The following is a 13443-nucleotide window of genomic DNA, read 5'->3' on the forward strand; positions in this document are numbered from 1 at the left end:
GGCACCCAAATGACTGGTTAGAGCTAAAGTCCCCCTACTCTCTAATCTTGATAATATTTTTCCTGGCATTGGAGCCCCACAGTGAATCTAGAAGCATGAGAAAGAAACCACATTTTCCCCTAATTTTCTCTGAGTCAAAGAAACCAAATCAAACACTTTTCACAGCTATGCAAAAAGGAAGAGTTATTAACCAAGGAAAAACTAAGTCCAATGACACAAAATTAGAATTATGTATTTCACACAAACAAAACCAATGCAACCAGATTAAGAAGGAAAGTTGCTCAGGAAGATTTCAGAAAGGCCTGGAGAGACTTACATGAACTGATGCTGAGTGAAATGAGCAGGATCAGGAGATCATTATATACTTCAACAACAATACTATATGATGATCAATTCTGATGGATGTGGCCCTCTTCAACAATGAGATGAACCAAATCAGTTCCAGTAGAGCAGTAATGAACTGAACCAGCTACACCCAGAGAAAGAACTCAGGGAGGGAATTCCCAATCCCTCTATTTTTGTCCGCCTGCATTTTGGATTTCCTTCACAAGCTAATTGTACACTATTTCAAAGTCTGATTCTTTTTGTATAGCAAAACAACTGTTTGGACATATATACATATATTGTATTTAATTTATACTTTAATATATTTAACATGTATTTATTGGTCAACCTGCCATCTGGGGGCAGAGAAGGAGGGGAAAAATTGGAACAAAAGGTTTGGCAATTGTCAATGACGTAAAATTACCCATGCATATATCTGGTAATAAAAACTATTTTAAAAAAAAGAAGGGAAGTTGCTAATTGGGAGAAAGGGTCTTTTCCATTAAAAATCTCTAATGTAGCGCCTATATCCAAGGTAGTTAGCAAACTAACACAAACCTATAAGACATAGTTAAATGATATATAAATAGTTCTTTTAAAAATTGCACCAGGCATGGTGGAATAAACCTGTAATTCCCCCAAACCAGGGAGACTATAGCTGGTGAATTGCTTGAGGTCAAGAGTTCTGAGCTGCAGTAGGCTAAACTGGGAGGGTGGCAGGATAGGGAAAGAGGTTGTAGCAGGCCTAAGGATTGGTGAACCAGCCCAGACTGGAAAGAAAATGGATCAAGGATCTAGTGCATCTTTAATCCATATCGGATTGCTTGCTGTTTAGGGGAGAGGGGGGAGGGAAGAGAGAGAGAAAAATTTGGAACACAAGTTTTTGCAAAAGTGAATGTTGAAAACTATCTTTGCATGTATTTGGGAAAAATTTAAATTATTTAAATGCAAAAAAATTTTAAAAAATAAAAAAATAGCCCAATGATCTAGTACTGGGATGGAGTCTATGAATGACTGCTGTACTCCCTGTCTAAGTGAAATAAGGAGCCTTAGACCCAAAAAAGACAAGCAAACTATTAACAATATGAAAAATTATGCCCAATCATTAATAATTTAAAAAAACATATCAGAACAATTCTGAAGTTTTATCTCATAGCCAGCAAATTGACAAAGAATATAAAAGAAGGGAATAGCCAATGTTGGAAGAGTTGTATAAAGACAAACATGCTTATAAACTTCTGGTAAAGTTGTGACTATTCTAGAAAATTATTTGTTCTTATACTAAGAAAATGACTGGATCCATATCTTTTGCCCCAGAGATTTCCCTGCAGGCATATAGATCAAAGAGCTCAAAGATAGGGAGAAAGGTCTCATATATGCTAAAATATTTACAGCAGCACTTTTTGTATTGGTGAACAACTGGAAACAAAGTAAATGTTAATCAGGAAATAGCTTAACAAATTGTGTTACATGAAAATAATAGAATGTTATTATGCTGTAAGAAATGACAAAATGACTCTACAAAGAAACATGGGGAGACTTACATGTACTGAGGCAAAATAAGTTAGAACCAGGAAAGAAATATATATATATATAATGATGGCAACAATGTAAATAAAAATACAAAAAGAAAAATGTAACTGAAGGCTGTATAATTATAAAAACCAATCATAGTCCTAAAGAAGAGATTAGAAAATGTTCCTCCTTACCTTCATTGGAAAGCAAAGGAAACCATGAATGTGAAACATTACATTCCTGGTCAGATTTAGATAAGTTGTCAATTTGTTTTTCCAAAACTTTCTTTCTTTCTTTTTTCTTTTTTGCCTTTAGGTATGATACTCCCGTAAAAGGTCAAGGGGGTGTAAAGGGAAGTGGGGGTAGAGAGAGGTGGTGATACATAATCAGAAATAAAAATCATATTTTAAAAAATCAATAAAAAATTGGTCCCCCCAAGTTTTTCTAGGAATAACCAGACAGTTACTAGGTTGCTCTGGACTGTTTATTTTCAAATTCAGAGTAAAGGAGAATAAAATAGAGAAGTTAGAGGGGAAAGAGTAGGGGGTTTGTGAAAGGAACAATATTCCCTATGCATGTAGGTGTATAAACCTTTCTCCCTAGAGCTTCTGTTAGAAACTTTTTTAAAAGCCGACAATGGGTTCATTATCTACTTCCCAGAAGCCACAGATCATCTAGATCTGTGAACTTCTGACCTGAACTGGCCCTGATGCCCAAATCAAGCATTCAAGTCACAGAATGTAGCCAGGTCTTAACAGTAGCCCATCTACATAAGCTCCTGTGTGCAGTACAGGTGTTGTAGGTGCCTCTAACATTCAAAGTTTTCTATATCCCATTGAATTCTGAACTAGATTTTCAGAGAAACTTAGACTCTCTGGACAAAACCAAGGCCCAGAGAGATGCAGCCAATACTGCAACCTCACATAGTAAACCTGGAGCCAAGAATCCAGCCCTCCTACCTATTAACCTCCCAACCTCACTCAGATTAGCCATCTGGGAGCTTCAGGTAAGCAAGCCATTCCCTGAGCAACATTGAAAGGGTAAACTAGCTGGCTCTCTTGGCTTTCAAAGGACTGAAGCTGTTCTGGGTTCCCCAGGACTAAAGCTATATCCATCTCCCCTTCCCAGGCTTATAGTGGGTCAATGGTATTTTTTTCAAAAAGTCCCCAAATGAGGTCTATTTGTTTTCTTCAACCTATAAGTAAAACTTTTCTTTGAGTTTCATGAACTGTGTGTTTGCAGAGGGATTTAGTGACATTGCATTGGGTGGTGTCATATAGCAAGATTCCCAGAATATCTGGGTGGGAATAATGGGCAAGAATGGAGAAAAATCCCCCAAAATGCACCCAGATCCTTTGTGTCACATAAGAGCTTCTGACACAAGGAATCCCCCCCCAGAGTTATGGACATACAAAGGTATAAAGATTCAGGTACACAAGTCATTTAAACAAAAAGTATCAAGCACTTTTTAATGACCATTCTAATGGTTGTTAAATGTATAAAATTCTTCAGAATTACAGTCACTATTGGAAAAAAGTCTGTCTCAGACAATGGGAAAGATAGAAAATTTAGATAAGCCCTGGCCCATACCCTCTGCCTTCATGATTCTCACAGTCTGGTAAATAGACAAGATATCACCCTGGATAACTATTTTATACAACATTACATAAATGCATCAGAGAAATGCAAACTCCATAGTCTATAAGGTCAGAAAAAGAGTCCATTACCAGCCAGAAGATTATCCAGAGAAAGTTGTATTGAGTTGAGAATGGGTAGGAATTGGGGCAGCTAGGTGGTGCAGTGGAAAGAGCACTAGCCCTGGAGTTAGGAGGACCTGAGTTCAAAACTGCCCTCAGACACTTAACACTTCCTAGCTGTGTGACTCTTGTCACTTAGCTTGTTCTTGAAAGTTTTTATTTGAGGATTTCTTTAAGGAGTGTATTGATTCATTTGTTTTCACTTTTCTGTTGAGTACTAATCATCCTTGGTTGGTGGCATTTATGATTTCCACATTAGCTAGCATAGGATATAGAACATTGGTCTTGGAATAAGGAAAAACTGTTCAATCCTGCTTCAGACACTTATTATTCAGACACTGGATCACTTAACCTCACTCAGCCTCAATTTTTTTCATCTATAATGTGAAGCTGTTATGAAGATACAATGAGATAATACATGTATAGCATTTGGCAACCATGAAAGTGTTATATATACTAGTCACTATTATTATTTCTTGAAATATGATATATAGAGTTTTGTGGTTGAAGTTTTCTAATAGTCTAATGACTCTTAGATTCTCTTACCTTGACCTATTTTCTAGGCCACTTGTTTTTGACAGTAAGTACCTTATAATTACTGATATTTTTTCAGTCCAATTTTATTCTAGTATTTCTTCTTCTCATAGAATCATTGATATCTGTCTGGACCAATTTAATTTTCAGATTCTATAATTAAGTTAGACTTTGTATCTCCTTTACTAGGCTATTTTCCAATTCTTTCCTTTGCAATTCTTACTTTCTTGCCCATTCTTTCCCCCAGAGCTCACATTTCATTTATGTGATTATTTTAAAATTCTTCTTTCATTTCTTCCAAAAATTCCAGTAGAAATTGTGTCAAATCCTGCTTGTCTTTGAAACTTTGCTTGTTGGGGATTTGTATCTTGAGCAAGCTTGGTTCTGTGATATTTCTTTATCATTCATGTTTGGTTGTGTTCACTTTTTTCCAGCCTTACTTCCAGAACTGACTCTCAGACATTAGGGGCTAGGGTAATTATTGTTATACTTGTATTAACCCAGTGCTTAGCATAGCTCCTAGGATATAGTAAGTATTTAATATTTGTTGGTTGATAAAAACCGAGACCATGTCTTAAACTTTGTATTTCCCCTATCTCCTAGCAAAGGATTCTGCATGCAGTTAAACTAAATAGAATTAAATTGAATGAACCTGCTCTAAGATGGAAGATGTATGAAAAGTAAAGCCAGAAGCCCAGTCACAGGAAGGCAGCATGGACCTCAGTTTCAACTGTTTCCCTCTCTATGAAGATAAACTGCTTACCTGGAGGAGTTTCTAATATGCAATCAGCATCTGACAAGACAGGCTAAGCCCCTTCCAGGAAATGTTAAATTGAGCATCTGAAGCAAAGGCACAGTACCAGTTAGTAAAGATGCATTTATTAAGTGTTTATTTTGTATTAACCATTGTGCTGATATAAATTCCTGGATTGTTCTTTTTTAAAAGTCTTTTATTTTTAATTAACCATCAAGATAGGAGAGAATTTTTTGCTTCAGTATCCTCCTCTCATGATGAACCCTAGTTTTCTCTATTCCCATAGTATTACCATTGAATTCCCAGGAATTCTGGGGATATAAACACAAATATAAACAAAAAGATAGTCCCTACTTGAAAGGAGCATACATTTTAAAGTGGGAAGATACATAAAAGAAAACTGAGAGAGAATTCTGGGAAAATGGCAGAGTATCTCAGAAAATTCCAAGCTCTCCAGATCTCCCCCCACAAATAAGACAAAATAATACCCGAGTGAATGTAGAGCAGCAAAAATAAATAAGAATTGAGGCAGAACCATGGTTTTCCTGGGACAATGGAGAAGATGCAAAGACAGATACCAGGAGGGAAGTTTGGCCTGTGTGGAGTGCAAACTACCTCCAGGCTAGCTCTGCTGAAAGCAAGTGCATGAGCCCTGAGGCTAACTGGATTGAGAGGAAGCTTCAGTCCCAGTCACAGAAATTTTCACCTCCCAGACAGTGTAGGGAATCTGGCATCTCAATCAGAAGAGAATAAGAAAAACTCTACTGATAATGGATGCCAGGTCCAGTTGTGCTGCTAAAGATGCAGTTCTGGGAGAGAAGGAACCAGCACATACCCAGTGAGTACAAAAGCAGCGGGGCAGAGTTATTGCTGAGTGTGGGCACTAAAAGGAGGATGAAGTTCTTCCTTCTGACTTGGAATTAAAACCAAGAACTTCATTCTAAAATGGAGATCCAGAATCTTTTTAAATTTTTTTTTCATTATAGCTTTTTCTTTACAAGAAACATATATGCATGGGTAATTTTTCAGCATTGACAATTGCAAAACCTTTTGTTCTAATTTTTCCCCTCTTTTCCCCTCCCCCCTCCCCCAGATGGCAGGTAGACCAATACATGTTAAATATGTTAAAGTATATGTTAAATACAATATATGTATACATGTCCATACAATTATTTTGCTACACAAGAAATAATGTACAATTAACCTGTGAAGGAGATAAAAAATGCAGGCGGACAAGAACAGAGAGATTGGAAATGGTATGTAGTGGTTCACACTCATTTCCCAGAGTTCTTTCCCTGGGTGTAGCTGGTTCTATTCATTATTGAACATATGGAACTGATTTAGTTCATCTCAATGTTGAAGAGTGCCACATCCAACAGAATTGATCATCATATAGTATTGTTGTTAAAGTATATAATAATCTCTTGGTACTGCTCACTTCACTCAGCATTAGTTCATGTAAATCTCTCCAGGCCTTTCTGAAATTATCCTGTTGGTCATTTCTTACAGAACAATAATATTCTATAACATTCATATACCACAATTTATTCAGCCATTCTTCAAATGATGGGCATCCACTCAGTTTCCAATTTCTGGCTACTACAAAGAGGGCTGCCACAAACATTTTTTGCACATACAAAATACATTTCCCTTCTTTAAAAGGAGATCCAGAATTTAAGGAAGAAAAATGATTCCTTGAAAATGAAAATTGGGCAAGTGGAAAACAGTGAAATTATAAGAGATTGAGAAATAATGAAATAAAACACAAAGAATGAAAAAATAGAAGTGAATTTGAGACATCTCATAAGAAAAACAACTGATCTAGAGAACAAGTCAAGAAAAATAAGCAAGAATAATTGAACTACATGAAATCTGAAATCCAAAAAAGAATTTTGATACAATGATATAAGAAAAAATTAAATAAAATTGTCCTGAAGTATTAGAATAAGAGATCTAATTTAAAAGGAAACTACACTATATGTCAGCCATTTTAATCAGTATTGTTTTAGACTATTTAAAGTAGATAGTATAAAATTGGAATATTGCTGTGGCATATAAAATAATGAGTTAATGAATTTAGAAAAATATGGAAAGGCTTGGACTTATGAAGGAAGATGTTATACACCTTCAGAAAAATAGAGAATAAACAAACAGTAGTCTTACATAGTGAATATGTGTATGATTATAGATATTTATGTATATGTACATGTATGTGTGTGTGTATGTGTGTGTGTGTGTGTGTGTGTGTGTGTGTGTGAATATAAATGAATTTAATTGTAGCCTTCTTAGAGGAAAGGGTCAGAAAGTAAAGGGGGGAAAATAAAGTAAAAAGTGCACAGCAGAGAACAAAAAAAAACCTATAAGGAAGCAAAGAAAATATGAATAGTTCTGAAAACAATGCATTTATTATAATAAAAATTATATTAGCATATTTTTATTATATAGGTCTTCTTGAAATGGAAATTTATTGTTTTATATTTTGAATTCCCTTCTATGTTCTGTTGTTCTGACCCAGATGAGCAAATGCAGCATGTACACAAAATCTCTGAAAACTGCCCACTCCTTTTCTACTCCAAGTGTGTTGCCAAGTGTGTATGTTGGCTCAATTTACCCATCAAGTTGGCAATAAATTGGTCCTTCTGAGAAGCATTCTAATCTGTTGACATTAATTCTTCTGATAGTCTTTTTGCCTTGGAGCTGCCACTTTTGTGGAATGTGAATATTTAGCTTGGAGAGGATAAGTCTATGATCAGTCCAGCACTTTGCACAACATCTTCCATATGTGGGACCATTAATTATAGCAAATAAAGAAGTTTTGAATTCTGTGGATAAGTTCACTTTCGTTGGCAGTATACTTCCCAGGGATATACACATACATAATGATATACACATTGCCAGAGCTAACTCAGTGTTTAGGAGGCTCCAAAGCAAAGAAAGGAGAGGACAGGTATTAGATTGACTACCAAGGTAAAGATCTACAGAGCCACTGTGCTGACCTTATTGCTGTATCCTATGAAGTCTGGACAGGTTTCATGATAGGAACATCATGCTAGGAAACTGAATTACTTCCAATTGATGTCTTAGAAAATTTATGAAGATCACCTAACAGGATAAGATATCAGACACTAAGATCCTTTCTCCAACTAAACTGCCAAGCATTCCAACTCTAGTACAAAGAGTTCAATTCTCTTGAACAGTTATTTTAAAGAGAATTTCTCTTTGTATCTCTTGTTGTTGAATTTCATTAGTGATATATCAGAATGCTGATGATTTATGTGGATTTATTTTATATCCTGCAACTTTGCTAATGGATTATTTCTAATAGCTTTTTAGTAGAATCTCTGGGGTTCTCTAAGTCTACCATCATATCTGCAAAGAGTAATAATTTGGTTTCTAATCTAATCCCTTTAATCTCTTTTTCATCTCTTATTGCCAAAGCTGCATTTCTAACACAATATTGAATAGTAATGGTGATAGTGGGCAACCTTGTTTCACTCCTGATTTTATTGGGAATGGTTCCAGTTTATCACCATTACATATGATGCTTACTGATGGTTTTAAATAGATGCTACTGACTATTTTAAGGAAAAGCCCATTTATTTCTATACTCTCTAATGTTTTTAATAGGAATGGGTGTTGGATGTTATCAAATGTTTTTTCTGCATCTACTGAAATGATCTTATGGTTTTTGTTAATTTTTTATTGATATAGCCAATTATGTTAATAGTTTTCCTAATATTGAACCAGTCTTACATTCCTGATATAATCCTACTTGGTCATGGTATGTTATCCTGGGGATGATTTTCTGTACTCTTTTTATTAATATTTTATTCAATATTTTTGCATCAATGTTCATTAGGGAGATTGGTCTATAATTTTCTTTTTCTGTTTTTGTCCTACCTGGTTTAGGTATCAGTACCATGTCTGTGTCATAAAAGGAATTCGGTAGGACTCCTTCATTCCCTATTTTTTCAAATAGTTTATATAGCATTGGAGTTAGTTGTTCTTTAAATGTTTGGTAGAATTCACATATAAACTCATCTGGTCCTGGGGATTTTTTCTTAGGGAGTTCATTAATAGTTTGTTCTATTTCTTTTTCTAAAATGGGACTATTTAACCAATTTACTTCTTCCTCTTAATCTGGGCAACCTATATTTTTGAAGATATTCATCTATTTCATTTAAGTTATCAAATTTATTGGCATAAAATTGGGTAAAGTAACTCCTAATTATTACTCTAATTTCCTCTACATTAGTGGAAAGTTCTCCCTTTTCATTTTTAAGACTAACAATTTGATTTTCCTTTCTTTTTTTCTAATCAAATTTACCAAGGGTTTATCTATTTTGTTAGTTTTTTCATAGAACCAATTCTTGGTTTTATTTATTGATTCAATAGGTTTTTTTACTTTCAGTTTTATTAATCTCTCTTTTTATTTTTGGAATTTTAAGTTTAGTGTTTGGGGGGTTTTAATTTGCTTTTTCTCTAGTTTTTTTAGTTGCAAGCCTAATTCATTGATTTTCTCTTTCGCTATTTTATGCCAGTAGGCCTCTAGAAATATAAAATTTCCCCTTATTACCACTTTGGATGCATTCCACACATTTTGGTAGGTTGTCTCATTATTGTCATTCTCTTGGGTGAAATTATTAATTGTGTCTATGATTTGCTGTTTCACCTATTCATTCTTTATGATGAGATTATTTAGTTTCCAATTACTTTTTAGTCTATTTTCCCCTGGCTTTTTATTTAATGTAATTTTTATTGCATCATGATCTGAGAAGGATCTATTTCTGCCTTTCTGCATTTGAATTTGAGGTTTTCATGCCCTAATATATGGTCAATTTTTGTATAGGTTCCATGAATTGCCGAGAAGAAAGTTTACTCCTTCCTGTCTCCATTTAATTTTCTCCAAAGATCTATCATATCTAACTTTTCTAGTGTTCTATTTGCCTCTTTAACTTCTTTCTTATTTATTTTGTGGTTTGATTTATCTAGTTCTGAGAGTGCAAGGTTGAGATCTCCCACTATTATAGTTTTGCTATTTCTTCTTGTAGCTCTCTTAATTTCTCCTTTAGGAATTTAGATGCTATACCACTTGGTGCATATATGTTTAGTTTTGATATTGCTTCACTATCTATGCTGCCCTTCCTTATCTCTTTTAATTAGATCAATTTTTGCTTTTGCTTGATCTGAAATCAGGATGGCTACCTCTACTTATTTTGACATCACCTGAAGCATAGTAGATTCTGTTCCAGCCTTTTATCTTTACTCTGTATGCATCTTCCTGCTTTAAATGTGTTTCTTGTAAACAATATATTTAGGATTCTGGCTTTTAATCCAGTCTTCTATCCCCCTCCGCTTTATGGGAGAGTTTAACTCAATTCACATTTGTGGTTAAGATTACTAATTCGGTACTTTCTGCCATCTTGTTAACCCCAGATTATGCTTTTCTCTTTCCTTTTCCCCTTACCCCACTTCCCAGTATTAAATTTATGAGCATCATTTGCCTCATGCAGCCCTCCCTCTTTAGGATCCTCCCTCCCCCTTAGATTCCCTCCTTTTTTCTTAAATATTTCCCTTTTAATTTCTGTATTCCCTTCTATTTATTCTACCCCTTCCCTTTTTGCCTTTTCCCTCTCACTTTTCAATGAGCTAGGAAAAGTTTCTCTGTAAACTGAATATGTTTAATATTTTCTCTTTGAGCCAGTTCTGATGAGAGTAAGATTCACACTATGAGCCTTCTCCTCCCTTCTTTCCCTCAGATATAATAGGTTTCCTTTGCCTCTTCATGAGATATAGTTTCCCTTTTACCTTCACTTTTCCCTTTTTCTATTATAATTTCCTTTCCATTTCTAGATCCTTTTTTATATTATAACAGTAAACTAAATTATACATGTACTCTTTCCGTATACCCATAACATAAATACAGTTCTCAAGAGTATTTTTTTTTTTTTTTTTTTTTTTTTTTTTTTACCTTTTTTGCTTTTCTCGAATCCTTTTTGTTTAGCTCTGGTTTTTTCATCAGAAATAAATGGAATTCACCTATTTCATTGAATGTCCATTTTCTTCCCTAGAAGAAAATGATTATTTTGGCTGGGTAAGTTATTCTTGGCTGCATATTAAGTTCCTTTGCCTTTCAGAATATCAGATTCCAGGCCCTTCAATCCTTTAATGTGGAAGCTGCTAGATCCTGAGTGATCCTTATTGTGGCTCCTAGGTATTTGAATTGTTTTTGTTTTTTGTTTTTGCTTTTTCTGGCTGTTTGTACTATTTTTTCCTTGGTCTGATAGTTCTGGAATTTAGCCACAATATTTCTTGGAGTTTTAATTTTGGGATCTCTTTCTGTAGGTGATCAATTAATTCTTTCAATGTCTATTTTACCTTCTGTTTCTGACATCTGGGCAGTTCTCTTTGATAATTTCCTGAAAAATAGTGTCTATGCTCTTTTTTTATCATGTATTTTAGGGAGTCCAATAATCCTTAGATTGTGTCTCCTAGTTCTATTTTCCAGGTCCATTGTTTTCCCCATTAGGTATTTTACTCTTTTTTTGGTTTTGCTTGACTGATTCTTGTTGCCTTGAGTCATTCATTTCCATTTGTTCAATTCTGAATTTTAGTGTGTTATTTTCTTCATTTACTTTTTTTTTTAACTTCTTTTTGTATTTGTCCAATTGAATTTTTGAATGAGTTGTTTTGTTCTATAGAATTTTTTTCCATTTCATAAATTCTGGTTTTTAGGGAGTTATTTTCTTTTTCCATTTCACAAATTTTGTTTTTTAAGAAGTTATTTTCTTTTTCTGTTTCACAAATTCTGTTTTTCTGGGAATTGCTTTCTTTTTCCAGTTTATCAAATATATCTTTTAATCAGTTATATGCTTTTTCCATTTCACTATATCTATTTTGTGTTGCCTTTTCTAGACTCTCTTGCAAGGCTTTCATTTCCTTTCCCCATTTTCTCTAGTTCTCTTTTAAGATCCTTTCCAAAGTCTTCTGAGAGCCTTGTGTGGTGGGGACCAGGTTATTTCACCCCTTGGAGCTTCATTTGGAGACAATCTGCCTTTAGTCTCCTCAGGGTGTGAAATCTGTTATTTTCTTTCACCATAAAAACTGTCAATAGTTAGAGTCCTCTTTAATTTTTCACTCATTTTTTTTAAGTTAAGGTCTGCCTTTAGGATGGGAGAGGTTTCCCAAGCAACCAAAGCTGAGCTGGGTCAGTGCTGATTCACTCCTGGTCCTGGCTCTGCCACATGGAGTCATCAGCAATGCTCTTGGGCTCTGTGCTATCTGCCCTGGTGTTTGTACTGGTTGACCTGGCTGCTTCCCTCCCATTTCCAAATGAAACATACCTTTTCTGGTGATCTTTGAAATTATCTTCTGCTGATAATTTATTGCCCTCCCAATATTTGTGGGTTTTGCCCATCCAAAGCTAAGTCAGAGGCTGGGTTTTGTAATTATTGTGAGGGTTGTAAAGAAGGTCAGAGAGAAATGTGTGTCATCTCCACCATCTTGGCTCCGCCCCTCAATTCTAATTATTAAGGATTATTTTCATCAGTGAACTTTGGTACCACTTTTCCCATTTGGCCAATTTTGCTTTCTTAAGGCATTATTTTTATAATAAGTTTTTTGTGTTTTGTTTTGTACCACTCTCAATTGTTTTGCTAATTTTTCCTCTATCTCTCTTACTTGATTTTCAAAATTCCCTTTGAGCTCTTTCATAGCTTTTTCTTAGAAGTTTTGGAGGAAGGAGTTTTGACTTTGTCATCTTCTGAGTGTGTGTTTTACCATGGTAATTTTCTATGGTTAGAAACTTTTTCTATTGTTTGATCATTCTCCTAGCCTATTATTCAGCTTTTAACTCTTTATGAAAGTAAGGCCCTGGTCAGTTTCAATGATCTTGTGATGAAAAGAGCTATATACACCTAGAGAGAGGACTGTGATAGATTACAACATAGCATTTTCACTCTTTTTGTTGTGCTTTGCTTGCTTTTTATTTTCTTTTCATTTTTTTCATTTTTGATCTGATTTTTCTTGTGCAACGAGATAATTGTATAAATGTATACACATATATTGGATTTAACATATATTTTAACATGTTTAATATATGTTGGATTACCTGCCATCTAAGCTGGGGGAAGGAGGAGAAAATTTGGAACACAAGGTTTTGCAAGAGTCAATGTTGAAAAATTATCCATGCAAATGTTTTGAAAATAAAAAGCTTTAATAAAAAAAAAAAAAAAAAAAGAAAAGAAAAGAAAAAAGAAAGAAAGAAAGAAAATAAGGCTCTGTTTCCAGAGTGGAATGTGCAATGTCACAAACTCCAGGGATTTTGTGTAACTGTTTTCAGAGATCCTTCTAGATATTTGACTACAAGCTCTCTTTTCTGCTTTCAAACTGATAAGACTGTCCCCGCCCCATTGTAGCTGTAAGATCTAGTGTGCTAAAGCAACATAGTCCTGCTTTGCTGATGCTGGGGCCAGAGCAGGGGTGGGGTTGTGGTGGTGTGACCTATGCTGGGATTTTGCACTAGATTCCCAACCTGTTGCCACAAAACTTTTCTGCTGA

At 34.8% G+C, this 13443-nt stretch overlaps 1 long non-coding RNA gene across 1 annotated transcript in view; it reads right to left on the reverse strand.

The window, feature by feature from the left end:
• The window catches only part of LOC141563227 (uncharacterized), a 66269-nt gene that overhangs the window by 39877 nt on the left and 12949 nt on the right, over positions 1–13443 (reverse strand). The window lies entirely within an intron of this gene.

This window comes from Sminthopsis crassicaudata, chromosome 3 (assembly GCF_048593235.1).
Source record: "Sminthopsis crassicaudata isolate SCR6 chromosome 3, ASM4859323v1, whole genome shotgun sequence".
NCBI classification, from domain to species: Eukaryota; Metazoa; Chordata; class Mammalia; order Dasyuromorphia; family Dasyuridae; genus Sminthopsis; species Sminthopsis crassicaudata.